Source organism: Pezoporus occidentalis, unplaced genomic scaffold, assembly GCF_034315485.1.
Source record: "Pezoporus occidentalis ecotype Australia unplaced genomic scaffold, CSIRO_AGI_Poc_V1 ctg37, whole genome shotgun sequence".
In the NCBI taxonomy this organism is placed as follows: Eukaryota; Metazoa; Chordata; class Aves; order Psittaciformes; family Psittacidae; genus Pezoporus; species Pezoporus occidentalis.
In genome coordinates, this window is record NW_026915691.1 from 8,952,397 (window position 1) to 8,970,217 (window position 17,821).

The 17,821-nt window shown below is 38.7% G+C and overlaps 1 long non-coding RNA gene across 1 annotated transcript in view; it reads left to right on the forward strand.

Moving 5' to 3' along the window:
* The first annotated feature begins 448 nt into the window (after nucleotides 1–448).
* Nucleotides 449–17,821, forward strand: part of LOC134170300 (uncharacterized) — a 237,689-nt gene continuing 220,316 nt past the window's right edge. Inside the window, exon 1 of the long non-coding RNA XR_009967220.1 lies at nucleotides 449–459. This is a non-coding gene — a long non-coding RNA (uncharacterized LOC134170300). The remainder of the gene's footprint in view (nucleotides 460–17,821) is intronic.

The following is a 17,821-nucleotide window of genomic DNA, read 5'->3' on the forward strand; positions in this document are numbered from 1 at the left end:
AATTTAATTTCTTCCAATCAATTCATAGTAGGGTAATGAGAAAATAAAATCAAATGTCAAAATACCTTCCCCTCTCCTCTCCCTTCCTCCCAGGCTCAACTTTACTCCCAGGGTCTTGGATTACATTACATTTAGCTAAAAAAACTGGCACAGCATCAGTGCAGGCATGCTGATTTACAATAGACACTCTCATAAAGAAGCATAAAGGTGGAAAAATAAGCTTATCTAATTGTAACTTTAGCAATATTGATTTTGGTCTCCTCTCACTGCCCATCTGCAGTCTACTCAGGACACCCAGCATACCCCTGATACTAGCTGAGAGACTATTGCTCTGCTTGTCTCTGGTGTGAAGCATGTTTATTCTTGGATACTTTACATTGCTCTTGTAAGTTGGTGTCAGGCTTGTTTTCTCAGAGCTCTGAGAAGGGCTTTTTTTCATAGAGCTGAACTGCAGCTGCAGTTACCATTTGCTCAGTGTGCTGTTCTCCACTCAGACACTCCACTCAGATGCTGGGATGCTAATGCAGCTAATATAGTCTGAAGTTCTGGACTGATGTATTTACATGTTATAAAGCTTGTTAAAAAGAGTCTTTTTTTCTCTCTTTAATATTCCTGCAAGTGTTTTGCATCATTCTGAAACTGGTATCATGATCTTTAAAATTGGGTTTCTCTGTGACAAGATCTAAATTCATCCTCTAGAGACAGTCTGGGTTCGGGTGATGTATCAGGGTGGATGCAGGTTGATCATGAGGGGTCTGTGTGCTGCATCAGGCAGTAGCTGGGTGTAGGAAGAAGAGCCACCTCCTTGTCCACACCTGCAGCCAAACATACCAGAAGTTTTGTATTTCTATAGCTTTCCACCTTCCCTTTTTGGGCTCATACTATTATGCAATCATCCTACTGCAGCACTATCCCTGCTAGAATTCTTCCACAATGCTCTATTTCACTTACATAAACAAGACAATATCTCTCCTTTGTTGCACAAAGGTGTTAATAAATACCTTTATTTGAATTACAAGGTGATAATGGAAAACAGAGACCCCAATGTGTCAGTCCTTCTGATACTTACAAAACACCATCTGATGTCTCAAACATCCTAAGACACGAGCTGACCAAAAGCTCATTTATAAGAACAAATCCTGAAGAAGTTTACTAGGGAAGAGAAGTCTGTGGCAGGTGGATAAGGAGGAAATAACATCAAAAGCCTGAAATAAATGTGGGCAACAATTCTTCAAGTTTGTACCAGAAGACTAAATCAGGATTAGAAATGAAGCCTGTCTATTAGAAAGAAAATAAAGTTCCAACTTTATTCTTCATTGTTTTTCTGCATTTAATCAGAAAACATTGAACTTTGTAAGTGAAAGTTCTCTATTCCTCTCCTTCCTCTTAGAATGAGTCTACCTGCAGTTGATTCAATGAAAAAGACTTTTCAGTGTTCTTAATTCAGATTTTGCAGTAGTTGAAATAACTGAATAGTGCAAATGATCTAAAATTCTTGCATTTAAGAAAACTTGATCATGAATCTTTGCTTGCCGCCTCTAGTAGGAGTTTGTTAATATCACTGAAGCAGCTTTTGTTTGCCAGTGATGATAGAAAAATCCACCCCAAGGTGTATCTGACTCAATAACTATTCAGACATGTCACTAATTATGCCAGGCATCCCAGCTTCATGAAGATCTACAGAGCTAATTTGCCACTGAAAGGGATACTGTGGCCCCTCACACCTCCAATATCAGATGTGGTTATCACTGGCTCTTTGTCTTCTTGTCTAGAGCTCAATAACTCTTGGGTCCTCTAACATAACAGGTAAGACAGCTCCAGACTGCTACCACAGTCCTCTTTCCTTCCCTCCCTGCTGGTGAACAGCATTCACTCAACCACTTCTATCTCTCATCTTCCACTGGAGTGAAAATAATCTGCACAAGTGAGATGACTTGCTGTTCGGCAAGCTTCTACATTATTTTTCCTTTAGCAACCAAGGATCTCACTGCTGAAAAACCTTGTAAAGCAAACTTGAGTTTAAACCCAAAGTGATCCCAGGCAAGATACTAATTCTTCCATAAATTCTAGCCGGTTTTCTTCTAACTAACTGAAGCAAGACTGAAGAGCTGGGAGATGAAAACTGCTGTTAATCCCCAAAATCCTATGATGAACTTCAATTCTAACCTTCAGACATGTTTACTTTTTTACACTGAGAAACTGAATCACGAGCAGTGTCAGCTGTAATGCCGCCACCCACTTCAGAGCCTGGGGAAAGCTGCCACGTCTCGGTCCTGCAGCTCTAAACAAGCAGGATTCAGTCTCTGCATTTCTCTTTCATGCTTTCTTTGTGATTCTGAGAATTTCATTCTGCTCTAGCTGAGTATTTATTAGTCAGGACTCATAATCGAAGCAGGTGAAACATTGTGTGATGGATCGCTGTTTCCATCAGAAATCTTCACTTTATGGGGAAAAAAATGCTGTAGGCTCTGACTACATCCATGTCGGATAACTCCACTGTAAAATAAAATGAAGTATTCTATTTTGACCTTTTTCTTAATAGGATATTTTAATATTTGGTTTAATTATGCTTCTCATTTTCAGATTATTTTAATTAAAATTTAGTGTTACAAATAAGCAAAATATGTGCAGGGGTTAATTCTAGTTTTGCATTAGGTTTTCCAGGAAATCTCTCTTTTATTTTATTTTCAGATGGAAATAGGAAAATAACATTTTTGCTGTTTCCTACAGCACTATTGTTTTCAACAGCAATTTTGGCTGTCATCCAACTCCCATAAGGCTGCTCTTATCTCCCATGTTTTGTATCCTTGTTTGTAAGGTCTTTAAGGCAAAGATTGTGTGGACAGTAACCATGGTAGTCTAATAGCATTTGGGAACTGTAGATATTATCATAAATATAATTATTTAAATGCCTCTACCAATATAATGAGACTTTTAGCACTAGCAAGAGGCTATAAATCTAGCCAGTAAGTGCTGCTAACTTTTTATTTATGGCATTCAGGCATTTACTTGCTTTGTTTCAGTATTTTCCAGGTCAAGAAATTTTAATCTGAATTGATTTCACATAATGGCAAATCACCAGAGTCACAGCTGATTTCCCTGTGATGTGTTCAGCTCTCTTTCAAGATTAAGATGTGCCTGGATGCCAAATGTACCTCAGTGAATAGTGCAATATATTCTCTGTGTTGGTATGCTCATGCATACCAACATATGCTCAGAGCTTTGCTAGTCCTATGTGACCCCTATGATTTTTATTACAATCTTGTATGCAATTTTACCTTAGGTAAGTTAAATTAGTCCACTTGTTTTCATCACATATTCTGAGTCAAATCAGAAGCCAGACAAACCTAAATTCTAATTCTTAGATTCTATAAACATTCATATTTAAACAAAAACTTATTGATGCATGACTTTCATTAAATCACACAGAACTAACTGTCTGTGCTTAAAAGGAAAGATACTTACTCTGAGACTCGCCTAATGTCAAGGCTCTTCAATGAGTTGAATAAACCTGCTTTTCAGGTTTCTTCAATCATATTAAATATGAAACTGACTTCAGAATTATTCTTCTAGATTTTTATTAGGCAAATCTTGTCCATAGAGAAAACCAGAATAGGTAGGGATAACAGTGGCAGCTAATTTAATGTTTGCCAAGAGCCTCCAGCTGTGAGTTCTTTTTTCAGCCCTTTAAATTTTAAGTGAATATGAACCAATGGGACATAAAGGTCGTGTGCTTGCTGTCTGCCTAGAGCAGTTTTCTATAGAAAGTTACTAGAGCAATTGCCAGCCTTCTCCAGGCTTTACAGTGCTCTGTTAGGATTTGTGAGAAGAAGAGCAGAATGTGTAGTGATTTCTTGTTGTTCCTATTTTGTATAATATTTTTATACTGAGCAGATTGGCTGTATTGCACTTCTATTTGAATCCACATTACAGATTTGGTCAAAATGTCAATTAGTTGCAATAAGCCATTATATTCCAGTTATAATAGACCCTCATGTATTCATCCTTTCAATATAGAAAGTGCAATATCACGCATTTTTATTCTTAGTACAAAATGATAGGGCTTGATTCTTGTCTTTTGTACATAGCTGTTTGTCAGAAGCCACAGCCATATTGTAAAATCAAGAAAGTTGAACTGCATAAATAGTGTGAGCAGCATCATGTTTACATGAAACCAAAATGTAGGAGTAGTTTCAGGGGTACAGCTTTCACTTGTTCATGTTTAACAGTGAGGAGATAGTGCTGCAATAAAAGTGTTCCATTCCAGAAGTTGGGGAGACACTTTCTAGATGAAGTTCTCATAACTGCATGTATGGTCCTACTTGCTCATTTAATGATTTGATTTTTTATGGTGTTATGACAGAATTCCTCTGTGCCTATAAAAATTAAGACAATTCTTAGAAATATCCAAGCTGCTTGATTTCAAGGTCCTGGAAACCTTTTTTCTTTGACTGTGATTCTGCCAGCTTGTTTTCCCTTCAAAACTGTTGTGAAGGCTGAGTTACAGACTTGATAATACATTAAAACACCTCAGTCACTGTGAGTACTGCTTTTACTTTAGAGACGGCAAGGGATAGAAAAGATGAAGATTCCACTGACTGACCACAGCCTTTCAACACAGGTGTCTGATACTGCAATCAGGCAGCTTGACCTCACTGGCCATTGTGTTAAGTAGGAGAGACAAAATTTATAGAGAGGGTTTTTTTACAGGCTGTAACTTAACACTTGTACTTTCCATTTTCAAAAGCAACCTGCCATGTTTAGGACACAGTGTTCTAAAGACCTGGCCCCTGAACTCCTAAGGCACTCTTATAACTGTCGCTTGCTCTGTCTGTGCTGCGTGCATGTTGCTTCCAACTGCAGTCTAAAAGTCACCCTAGCAGATGAGCTTGGGCAGAGGTAGGAGCACTGATTTATGCTTCAACCTACTCCTCCAAATTGTACAGTTGCACCTAATTTGAGTTCTTCATATCAGATGCAAGGACAGCAATGCAGATTAGCACATAAGGAAATACAAAACCTTCCTGTTAGGATCTGCCAGGCCAAGTAATCCTTTAGCACTGAAAATGGGTTTCTACTAATATCAGTGTGTAGGAGGGAACTCCAGCAAATGGTTCCCAGGAAGCCTACCCCTGCTGAGCAGAGTCTGGATAATAAAGCACCCAACATTGTGACCTGTGAAAGCAGCAAATTAATGTAGCCGTCACAACTGCAGGCATCTGTCTGTAATTTCACGTCTGAATCATTGCTTCGAGCTCTGGAAAAGTCCCCTGGCAACCTATTGTAGCGTGAAACCTGTAATTACTGCATGTACAACATGGAAGAAAAGACAGGCCACTACAAGGTTAACAAATCAAGCTCTGCTAGACAAATAGGAATGGTGAATTGTAAGCCCTTGGGCCCTTGTGACAAACATGCCACTACCCAGTGCTTTCATTTATTATCCAGGGAGTTCCAGCACCTGTTAGCATGCAGGGGCCTTCAGGCTGTCACCGGCTCCAGGCCTTGCTTTAAATCAGATGTGCTTAACATTCAGCTCCAGACTGAAATGGTCTGTGTGATGCCACTTTGCATATTTCTTAGGTCTTCTAAGTACTTGCAGATGTATTTTGTAAAATATCACATAATTTGGATCCAATCTAGTGTAACAGTAAACCTTTCTATCTCCTTTTTCCTATCTGTGGTGCTAGATAATTTCAAGTTGCGTAAATTATTTATGCACTTTTTATTTACATGATTACAAGATTACAAGTCTATTTCTTTCTTGCTTGGATGAGCATTAAAGTGGCAAACTTTATGCAGTTCAGCTAAACTTTTCCTGATCTACATCAGTATAGTTGAGAAGCAAATCGGATCCTCCATGAAGTAAAAAAATCCTAGGATAAGTATCTTGTATTTCAGCCACTGTTCCTGATGTTATTATATTTTTCATTATCTGAGTAGCAAAATGATACCTTTTCATTTAAAATTGCACATCTTGACAGGGGCTCTAAGAGATGTTTTAAAACCTGTACTTGCAAAACTAGATTCGTATGTACTTTACCAATCACAAACTTCAGGTTTGCTTTAGACTGAGCACAGATCATCCTACACTGTTATCACTACGGTGTTTGATGTGGACTTGGGTTAATGGACAGTGATTGGAAAATCTAAAGTGATTCCATCTTTTCAGCTAAAAAGCTTAAACTACCTTTTGTCTTGCCTTGAAATAGCCTCCCAAAAAATCATATTGGACCTATTTTAATGCTGTAAGGAATCTCCTTTTTTGTTAATTAGTTCCTGTTTTCTAAAATAACTAAGTTTCCTTTAATTATCTTGCTCTTTAAATTGGAGAAGATGAAAAACTGTCCAAGAAATGATTACAAGATGGACAAGGCTAAGGAAAACTGGTCCTACTTCTGGCTGTGCCACAGAACTCTTTCAATGCTGGGGAAGTTGCTTTGGTCTTCAAGCTAATGACTGTTACTGTGCCCCACCAGCTCAGCTGTAATCGTTCCCTTACTATGTGCATAGTCTTATCTTGTTGCAAAGCTAAAATAAAACATATTACTCCTTTTTTCTTATTTTGAGACATAAGCTATCCTGTTAGACCTCAGTTTACTGCAGGGTAAGAGCTGGCATGGCCTCCTGGCAGTCTGATGTAGGCTGACTTGCTGAGCTGATGGATCTTGTCCTTATAGTAGAGAACATTGGCTGCATCATTTCCTTGCAGCAAAACGTTTTGCTGTGGTGCCTGTGAGATCTGATGAAGTTTTTGCAGGCAGCCTGAGGGATCTCCAGCCACAGGACTGTTGCTGGAGACTCTCTGGGAGGCATCAGTCCATATTGCACTGAGTCTTCATTCTGAAGAATGGAATTTTCAGCTCAAATAGAGGCCAGCAGAAGTGTAACCTGGGATTTCCATTCTTATACAACCTTCAGTACTTTACAGCACATGTTCAAGTAGTCTTTTTACATGGCCACACATAGCATAGTAATGAAAATCTGAATTTTTAAAAGCTCTACTTTCAAGGTTCATTTCAAAGCTGGAGTGAAGTATGTTCCAATGGAGCTGGATGAGCAGTGCATTTTTCATTTTGTCTGAAATGAAAAATTGTATTAAAATAAATTAGCTTATATTAATCTGAAGTCGAATAGGTTTTGGTTTATTGCTGAAATATAAATCCCAGAGATTTAATTTTGAGTCAACCTGAAATATTTATTTTACACAATTAGATTTTTTTATTATTCTTGCTTTATATTAACCTTTTCTTAGCCTTCTCCTATAATCCATGTATCCTCTGTCATATAAAAAAATTAGCATTTTGAAAAGGAAATGCATCAGCTCCTATTACAGCTAGTGAGGAGCTTTCCATATGACAGATCATTTCATATTCTTTCTCGTCAGGATTTTTTCCAGTACTCCTCTCAACTGGATGGTAGATGGAAGGACACAATTACGTGAATTGGGTGCCACTGCCATAAATTCCAGGCAGGATGTCAATGTCAAAGTTGCATCCTTTGTTTCCATTCTTGATAAGGTCCCACCAAGAGCTCAGGAAGTCAATGAGAGTTGATCAACATGTGTTAGTCTAGTTGCAAGTTATCACAGAACTCAGTAGCCTATTGCAATCCCTTACAAAACCTTCTCTTGATGATGTATAAGTTGCTGAATGGATTTAAAATAATACTAGAACGTGTGTTACAGAAAATGGATGTGCATGATCTATCTTACGTCTGAGGACAAGAGTACCAATGAGGTACTGACCTTGAAAATATCTCTTCCTCATCAATAACCTTTCATTTAATCTCTCCTGCAAGAAAAATACAACTGCAAAGTAGTAAAAATCATTCCTGTGTCAATCATCATAGAGTAAGACCTAAAAATCAGTGTTATTTGCTTGTACCTATGGACTAGCAGAAGCGATCAGGAACATTATTAAATAAGAAATCCAGGATTTCTTGTTCTGCAAAGAGAAGTCATAAGGTTTGGCTCTTTTAGACTTCCTTGGAGACTATTAAGATGATGTATAAAGTGCCTTATTCCAACAAACTCTTCTGCACTTATTCTTATAGCTGTTTGCCTTTATTTTTTGTGTAATGCACCTTTAAACTCTGAAAGGCTCTGCTGTCTGCAGAGATGCATGGGTGTTTCAGTTCAACACAGCCTGGGACAGAGACACCCACCCACCTGCAGGCAATGCTGGCAGGAAAATCCCGGTTTTGTTCTCTCTTTTTTTGCTTTTGTTCATGTCAGAGTCATTTAAACTGAAATAGCTGCTGAGCTTTGAGTCTGTAGAAATCTAGCACAGAGAAATCAGCAGAGACACATGCTGAATTGTTTCCTTCCAACGCTATGATATTTAGGAGTAGCATTCTGTATATAATGGATTTGATGGCATTAGCTAAATTTATCCCATCATAATGGAATTCATTAATAAGCCATTGTGTTTTCTTTACAATAGTTACTGGTGATTAGTACCTGGATTTTCTTCTGCATTCTACCTAAGAATCAATTGTGACACTGATTTAATGGATTAGTGTGTATTTATCAGACACATGCCAATAAAGCAGTTAGTTCACTACCAAGTACTATCAATCTCTTCTGTGATTGCCAAGCCCAGTAAGTAGCTGCAGTGCTGATAACAGCATTGTGAGCTAATTCCCTTTCGTATCACAAGCCATTCAGCAGAAACTGCCTTTGTTATTCTTTCTCCATGTGCTGAGCCTATTGACTGTTAATCTGGATTAACAATGCTGAGTGGTGACAATAAATGCTAATAAGTTTGCTTTTTAACACTCCATTAGATGACGTCAATTGTACAGGTACTTTCCCCTTTCACAATACAATGCTAAAGTTACTATTGTTATGGTCCTTTTATGGATTACTTTCTTTAGGGCAGAAAGAGAATTATTTATACGTAGATATCTTGTGCTTCTAGAGATTCAAAGAATGTTGAAATCATGGAAAAGAATAGAGTTTTTAAAGAGCGTGGTTGCTGTGTTTATTTCTAAATAGGCTGTTCCATATGTAAGCGTCTCTTCTAAGAAACTGAAGGGAGAGGGAGAGGAGTGGGAATATCAAAACAAACACAAATACATGTAAAATCCAAATTCATGTATTTGGAATACCCAAACAGGACACAGGGAAGTAAAAAGTAATTCAGAGGAACTTAAAAGAACAAGTTAGAATTTTGTAAGCTCTGACCTGAAGAGCAAAACGAAATAAGAAATAAGAATAGCCTCCTGAACATGTGCGTGGGGCCAAATTTAGAAGCAAATAGACTTTTTCTTATGTAGCAGTAAATACAGACAGTATGTTTTGATTGTGTACATTTGGCACAGGCTAGAGGAAATGTTCAACTGCTTGCTAAGGAGACAGCATAAAAATGTATTTTTATGAATCAGAAATGCAGAAACCTTATTATAATTCATAACTCCATGCTGGTTTTATTGTTTTCAAATCATACACCAGTGCTTGTACAACAGAATTCTCAGTTTAATATGTAATGAGTATGCTATACAGTAGCATATTTTATTAGGCATTAGAAAGAGTTATGGAGCCATCCATATGATGTGCATTACAGAATGTGTCAAGAAATCCAGGATGATTTTGCTTCTCTATTAAACAAAATACACTTTAAGTAATTACTGTTAACTGGTATTACTTACCAGGAGGCCTATTTTTATATAACAGAACAAAATAGAAAAGGAGGGGGAAAAAAGAAAGTAAACAAAGTTGGATTGGATAGAAAAAGGATTACTTTTGTTTATTTTGCCTAACATTGTCTTAAATTCGATCTTGTGTAGTGAAATCAAAAGATGGAGCTTTAACATTATTTTATACTTGGTTTTCACAGAAGAAAACGAAGTGTCCTCTAAATGTTTTGCATAACTTCTCTGGTTAGAAAAAAAATGTTGTAGTTTAAAGTAATGGGTAGACTTTGACGACAGGCTGAGAAAGTTGGGGCTCTTCAGCCTGGAGAAGAGAAGGCTGCGTGGAGACCTCATAGCAGCCTTCCAGTATCTGAAGGGGGGCTATAGGGATGCTGGAGAGGGACTCTTCATTAGGGACTGTAGTGACAGGACAAGGGGTAATGGGTTAAAACTTAAACAGGGGAAGTTTAGATTGGATATAAGAAGGAAATTCTTTCCTGTTAGGGTGGTGAGGCACTGGAATGGGTTGCCCAGGGAAGTTGTGAATGCTCCATCCCTGACGGTGTTCAAGGCCAGGTTGGACAGAGCCTTGGGTGACATGATTTAGTGTGAGGTGTCCCTGCCCATGGAAGGGGTTTGGAACTAGATGATCTTAAGGTCCTTTCCAACCCTAATTATTCAATGATTCTATGACTAAAATAATAGGACTACAGAGCTCTGAATTTAAATGCATGCTCCAGTTGGAGACTTTCTGAACATCCTTGTATAAATCAACTGATAAATCATAACACACACACACCCTTTTTTTTCCCTGATATGATTTCTTTTTTTGGTTGCTTTTATTACTACCAACTACCTACTTGATCTTTGTACTACTCCTAGCACAGCAAGAGTTGCTCTAAATATTAGTGGGTAACAACTGGAACACTGCTCACAAACTGGGAGTTAAATTTTGCAAGCTTTAGGCATAACCTGATTCAGTATAAACAGTAGAATCCACTGAAGCTTCTCTGGGATACGATTCAGTTGTCTGCTGTATTTTTTCATTATATTTGAACAATGTGTGCCAGAACTCGCTCACTCTTCAGTTGTAATGGCTTTTTTTACCCTAGAAAGAAAAAGCATCTTCAAAATGAAATTAGACACAATGAGAAGGGGAAAAAAAAGGTAATTAAAATAGTTTTTTAATACTTTCTTGGCTTATTCTATACTGAGTTACAGTACTTCATCAAATCACAGCTTTGCCAATTGTTCTTGCATATGAGAAAGGGAGTTGTGTTTGTTTATTGCTTAACCGTTACATTCAGTGGTACTCTTGTCTCCTCCCATACCCACAGTTTTAGGGAATGCCATCCTATTAAATGCTTGCTGGCATTTCCATGGGGCATTACCTTTCTAGAAACAGCCAAGGATTCAATATGATGTTCTATGTGATACTGGTTAAATCAGAATTTCTGTTCTGCAGGGGTTTGAAGACTCCTGCAAAGGACCTCTGTCTATCAGAACTGTAAGGACACGCAAGAGTTTGATTAAACAATTTAAATCTATAATACAGTCAAGAAACACATTACTGGGCTTCTTTGTATGAAACAAACCAGTGTCCTCATAACTTTAAATAATCAATCTCATTCTGCAAGACTTCCACTGATAGAGTATTTGTGGGATTTGTGCGGATAGAGTATTTGATAGGGATTTGTGTGTTAAAAGCAAACTGAACTTCAGCCCATATAGAATCACAGAATCAACTAGGTTGGAAAAGACCTTTAAGATCATCAAGTCCAACCATATGATTCTTCCTCAAGCAAAAAAATTGCTTCAGCCAAGTAGCTGTCTCCATGTAGTGTAAACTAGTGAGCAGGTTCCTTAACTACCAGAGAGCTTTATTTTATCACTTCCATCATATTCACAAAGAGAGTCATAATTAATGTATGAGTTCTTTAAAGCTATAAGCACCAATTCTTTTAATTGGTTAAATGTTAGAAACTCTGCATTATGTAAATGCAAGGAGGGTTTATTGAAATTTGTTGTAGTGATAATCCATCTGTCTTGGATAAAGGCCAATGCACAAGCAATTGTGCCACTTTCAAAGAGCAGGAGAAAAAAGATTTCTTTTCCATGTTCCACATGACTCAACATGATCTCTGTATGCTTTTATATTCCTAGCAACAGTCACAATAGCTTTTCTGAATAGGATGCCAGATAGTCTTTAACATGAACAGCTTACATTCACATTGCCATACCATACATTAGCAAGAATGTTTATCACTGTTGGAAATTGCACTATAAAAAGATGAATACATTTTATACTTTTAAAACATGCATAGTATCATGTGTTTGTAGCAGCTAACAATTTTCAAGCAGAGAAAGCTCTACCCAGTTACTCTAAAAAAGCAGCATGATAGAAATATGTATTTTCCACCAGCATTAAATCTTGAAGTAGCCAAGGTAGAAAGACAAATCCTTTACTCTTGCCCTGCAGCAAGAGAATAGGCAGATAAAAAAATTTAACTGCTCACTGCTTACATCTAATATGTATTAAGATGGCATGATAGTATCTTAAATTTGATGGTACATGCACAATTTCATTTCATTGGAAACATACAGGCAGTACACTTTCTCAGTCCTTTATAAATATTTCTACAGCACACTTTCAGTATTAAGAAGCTACAATGATCATTTCATTTATTCTGCTTTAGAAGACAAGTAAATGTTGCTGTGTGCAGAGCCTGGCTCTTGTATGGCATTTGTATTGAAGTTCATGTGAGCTGTCTTCCTGGGAGACACCATAAAGTGCTCGACAGTTGCACAGAGCCTTCCTGGCCAGACAGGCCAACTGACAGCACTGGGATTCTTGACGCCTACTCCTTCAGAGTCAGTCAGGCCTCAGTCTGCAAACTGCAGTCATGTAAAAATATCCTGAATTTTGGGAACAACTCCTTCCAGTTCTAAGTAGCAAGCATCACATGGATTAAGTTTAATCTTATCAAGAACTGAGTGTTTGCATTCAGGAAAGAAGCACTGCAACTCAAAGCTTTGGGGTCTGCGGGAACAGTGCAGCGGTTTGCACAGTCGTACCATATACGCGTTTCCATTCCAGGTGGCACCGAGTGATTGAGAATGAGTAAAATCACACATTGAAGTGTCCCAGTTTGTTATTAGAAACACTGAAAGTGCAGAAGATTGTTTTCTAAATTGTTTCTGAGATGTTATTACCTTTCTCCTCTTCAAGTGAATGTTGCAGCAGCCAAGTGCTCTGTGCTGTTAAAATGCTTCAGATGCTGCCTGTAGTTTATTGTTCCCTTGAAGCAATTTATTTCATTATAATGTACTCATGAAAGAACATTAGTGTTTAATTATCAGGAGAACTATTTTTAGCAAGGCTCAGACTGAAGTATGAAGTCCTTGACTGTTGGTTGCTGCTCATTCACAAGCTGATGGTTGACAAAGCAAATGTCATGCAGGTTAGTTCAGTGATTTCATGCAAATAATACTTGTTGTGAACGTTATCATTTTCCCATTAAAAATCTTTTTGGGAATAAATCTTGCCAATTTAACATACTCTGACAGAATAAAACTCATGTGGAAGTGGCTTTGCAGGACTGCCAGGAAAAGCACGATAACGGTGCAGTGAGGTGGTATCACCAGTGTGTGAAGGAAAGATAGAAGTGATCATGGATCTGGTTTTGCCCTCTGCACTGGGAGGGGAATTTCATTCTAGATCACAGTGTTGGTTACTAATGCTGATTCCCTAGGTATAAGCAACAGATTCAAGCTAATAAACATAATGATAGGCCTGAGGTAATGAAAGGAAACCTTGATGAGAACCTGGTCTTTCTGCTTTAATGCTGTAGCCTTACCACTTCAGGTAAGGATTGTTTTATTTATTTACCCTTAGTCATCCAAAGACAGTATTGCCTCTTTTGCAGTCAGTATATTGTGGCTCCAAGTTATGACCTGAATACCAAGTATTCCTCTGCAACTGCTGTACTCTGGAGTGTAAATCACACCAGCGACATGCTGGTATTTGGTTACATAGCGCTTTGGATGGCAAAAGGTAACAGAATGACTCAGCAGTAACACAGGGAAATAACCAAAGGCATGGCAGAGAGTATCCGGCTTGCTCAAAGAGGTGAGGCAACAAACTGTACAGGGAAAAGCACCAAGGAAGGATGATTATAGGAGGTGACTGAAGATGAGTATGCACTACTACCAAAGGTGGGCTGCCCTCAAAGCCTAGCCAGGTCCACTGGAGTCTTTCTGTTTTTGGCCTATTTCTTGTCCATAAATCGATATAAACTGTTTGTTCAAAAATCAGAGAGCCATGATAATAAACCAGTGATAAATGTAATTAGAAGCAAGTACTAAGTAATGTGAGATGATTTGTATTCATTGCTTCCATACACAGAATGGAATATGCATGGTATTCTCTGGTTCCACTGCATCAGTACTACAGTGCATAATCTTCTTAAACTCAAAATAGCAAAACACTCCATTTTCCTGTAGCTATGATTTCTGCATTCCAGTTTTAATCTTGCCCTATGTTCTCCCTCTTCCCTCCTCTGTTAAATAAATACTGTTCCCTGCATTGAAGCACTGTGATTGAAGAGACAAATCTTCATTGAATTAAAAATGGTCATGGATTTCATAATCACTGCGAAAAAAGAAAAAAAACGCTGATTTCTTTTTACTCCCCCACAAAATCTAAATCTGTGAAAAATCCTGCCTTTATCAGCAACATCAAAGCACGATTTTATTCTTCAGGACCTCAGAAGTTGGCCTTTAATCATAGATTTGGCTAAATACCATGCACAATGCAAAACAGAAATGAACCTCAAGTGAGGCAGCATGTCATTTGCAATCCCAGCTGATTAATCATTTCATTGTTCTTATAAATGAACGTTAATTGCCATGTGTGTATCTACATGCTGAATGTATTAAAACATTAGGTGGGAATTTTTCATCTTCACTGTCTGAACGTACCCCAAGGGTAGGACACTGTCACTTAGCAACTCTGAGCACTGTCACCATCTCTTGGGGTGCCACTGCTGCCAGTGGTGTACCCACATGCCAGCTTGCCCCATGTGCAAGCAGTGCACCTCATGCACAAGCGCACCCCACACATGGGTGTACCCCATGTATAAATATACCCCCACATGCAAGCGTGCCCCATGTCCAAGCTGTGCAGGTGAGGCACACGCTTGCACAGCCCACGTGCAAGCATGCCTCACATAGTAGCAGTGCACCCCATGTGCAAACAAGCACCGTGTATAAGCTGTGCCACCTGCACAGGGCTGGCTCAGCTGCAGGCCATGCAGGCACAGCAGTCTTGGCCATATGGAGCTAGTGAGAGGGTTATCATTAGCCTTACATGTGTTGGGGAGGGATGCTGGAACATGGTAGAACAGGTTCTTGTCTGCTGCAGAAGGAGGGATCTTGTTCCATGTTGTGCTCCTGTTGTGCTTCCATAGGTAAGGGAAGGCTTGAGCAACAAAAACTTGCATAGATCCCTCAAAAATACTTATCATTGAAGGGCATTGTTCTAGTCTTTGTTTTCCTCTTGCTTTATAGCTGCTTTTGGCCTCCTCAGCGGTACCTTTTGTGCCATGCTGGGATAATGGGAGAGCCTTGCCTCGCACAGCTCACCCTTTGTAATCATGTGGTGCTTTTAGAGGATTGCAGAGGTGTTTCTCTCCAAATATCTGTGTGTAGTTGCACAGTTAAAGTGGTGGTTGTTCTTGGTGCCAGGAAGATCTAACAGCCTTTTCCCCTGGCAGCTCAGCTGAGCAGCAGGTTCTGTGAAGAAAGCTGCTCTTGTGTTTCAGGTTGGTTTTGTTTCTTTCAGAAGGAGGGAAAAAAAGAGCTTAGCACACAAGTGTCTTTGCAACCATAACTATAGTGCCTGCTATGCCACGAGTGCTATAATATGTATTGATTTGTTTGCTTTCCACTGTGAAGTATTTAATGTTGCTGCTTGAAAGATGATTTTTTAAAGGTATAGTGTTATACCGAGTTGGTTCTGACATCAAAAAAATCAAGAGAAAATGAGCAGGAGAGAGAGCAAAGATATCAAAATGATTAATTGCTGCATTAGCATTCAGGCACTGAGTGTATTTTGCTTATTTCTCAGGGTAGGATTGTGGCCCCTGGATTGTATTGAAAAATGGGTGTCTCGGGCTTTGGTGCTTAATTTTGGAGGGATTACATTCCTGTAGAATGAAGGAAGGAGAAGAGAAGGGAAGAGAGAGAAGCAAGTTCCACAATTACATACTATCCCCAAACAATGCAGAGTGTGGAGCTTAGGACAAGCTTGATCAACCAGTGTTTGTGAATTAGCCAGTAGCCCAAGCCCTGTTATTTTGTTCATTTAGAAATGCATGACAGTTGTTGCTGCTGCATCTGTCATGTGAAAATTGGGTTAAAAATGTCATTGCTATGTAGTCTCCTGGACTTTAGATGGAGTTCGTGGTAGTCTGCTAGATCTGCATCTGCTTACTTGATACGAGTTGAGACTGGTTATTAGGTCAATGCCTTGATGATGTTTTACAGTTTGAAGAATTGTATGGGAATCTTTAATTTAGTGATATATCTCTCATTGTTATTGATCTTAAAAATACCATTATGAATTGCTCCATTGTGATCAGGACTTCCAGTGTTGTTATCAAACATAGATACTGGCTCTGTTCTAGTAGCTTAAATCTATGTCTCATTTTATATATAAAACTAGTCCCACTGTGACCATTCCTATGCTTAAAAGGAGCCACATACTTGTGCTTTTATATCTATATATATATGTGTATATATGTGGTGTATATATGTGGTCCTTATATATATATATATCTGTGTGTATATATATATATGTACACACAGATACATATGGACCACAAAAATCTAGAAGTATTCCCAGCACAGAAATAATCAGGTGTCAGACCTTTGGCTGACCAAGTCCTGAGAAGGGCTTACTCAAGAAACACACCCATGGCCATGGCTTGGCTGTGTGTTGACAAATACCCAGTTATTTGTGATTTCATTCCAAGGCCATCCAAGTGTATGTTCAACGACCCTTTCAGGAGCTATGTTCCAAAGAACTTCGCAGGAGTGAGACATTCACTGCCTTCAGTGGGATCACAGTCCTAAAGTAAAAGGTGCACTAGGAAATTCGGAGATTCAGGGCAGGTAAAGCCAGAAATGCTTTTGAATCAGCACACCTGACTGAACCCTCTCTTGATGCATATTTTCAGATTGGGTATAGATTTTGGCAGCAGCTTTGATTTCACTGTTGCACGACATGTAGCTGAGAGCCTGCTTGTTGAAATGCAAGTTGTCTTTTATACATTCTCATCTTGTAGAACTGGCCATGCATGGTTGTAATGAGTGATGGCCTGATTAAATCAAAAGCAGACATGGAAGAAACACTATTAATCTGTAAGCGTATGTGATGCTAACAACCATCAAAGCATAATGTTGCAATTATCCTAGGTGGACAAGAATAATTCACTCTAATTAAATTCTGAGCATATATATTTGGATACATGCTTTGTATCATTTATGTTCTGTGTCATTTCTGTACTGCTGGAAAGAAAAGTACCAGAATTATTCCCAGCTAGGCTGACCACATGCCTTTTGATTCCAAATTCTTTTCAGCACAGCCTGCCTGAAGACAGGCATTGTAAATATAATGTGCTATCAAAACAGATCATGTGTTCTTGAACATGTCAGTGGCATCACTCTTCCTTTTGTTTTTTTTCTGTGGCAAAAAAGCTGTAATTTCATATTGCATTATGCAGCTTCATAACCGTATTTTTGGAAACATCAAAGTAATGGTAAGGAATGTGTAATATACTGTAGCAAGTTGATCAGCCCTAAAAAAGACTTGGGGTTGACAAGAAGCTTAACATCACCCAGCAGTGTGCACTTACAGGCCAGAAAGCTAACTGTATGCTGGGTTACATCAAAAGCAGTGTGGCCGGCAGGATTGAGGGAGGGGATTCTCCCCCTCTGCTCGGTTCTTGTGAGTAGAGAACTGTGTTCAGCTCTGGGGCCCCAAAATAAGAAGGACGAGGACGTGTTAGAACAAGTTTGGAGGGAATGGCTTTAAGCTGACAGAGGGGAGGTTTAAATTAGATATTAAGAATACATTTTTAGAGGGTGGTAAGACACTGCCACAGGGTGCCCAGAGAAGCTGTGG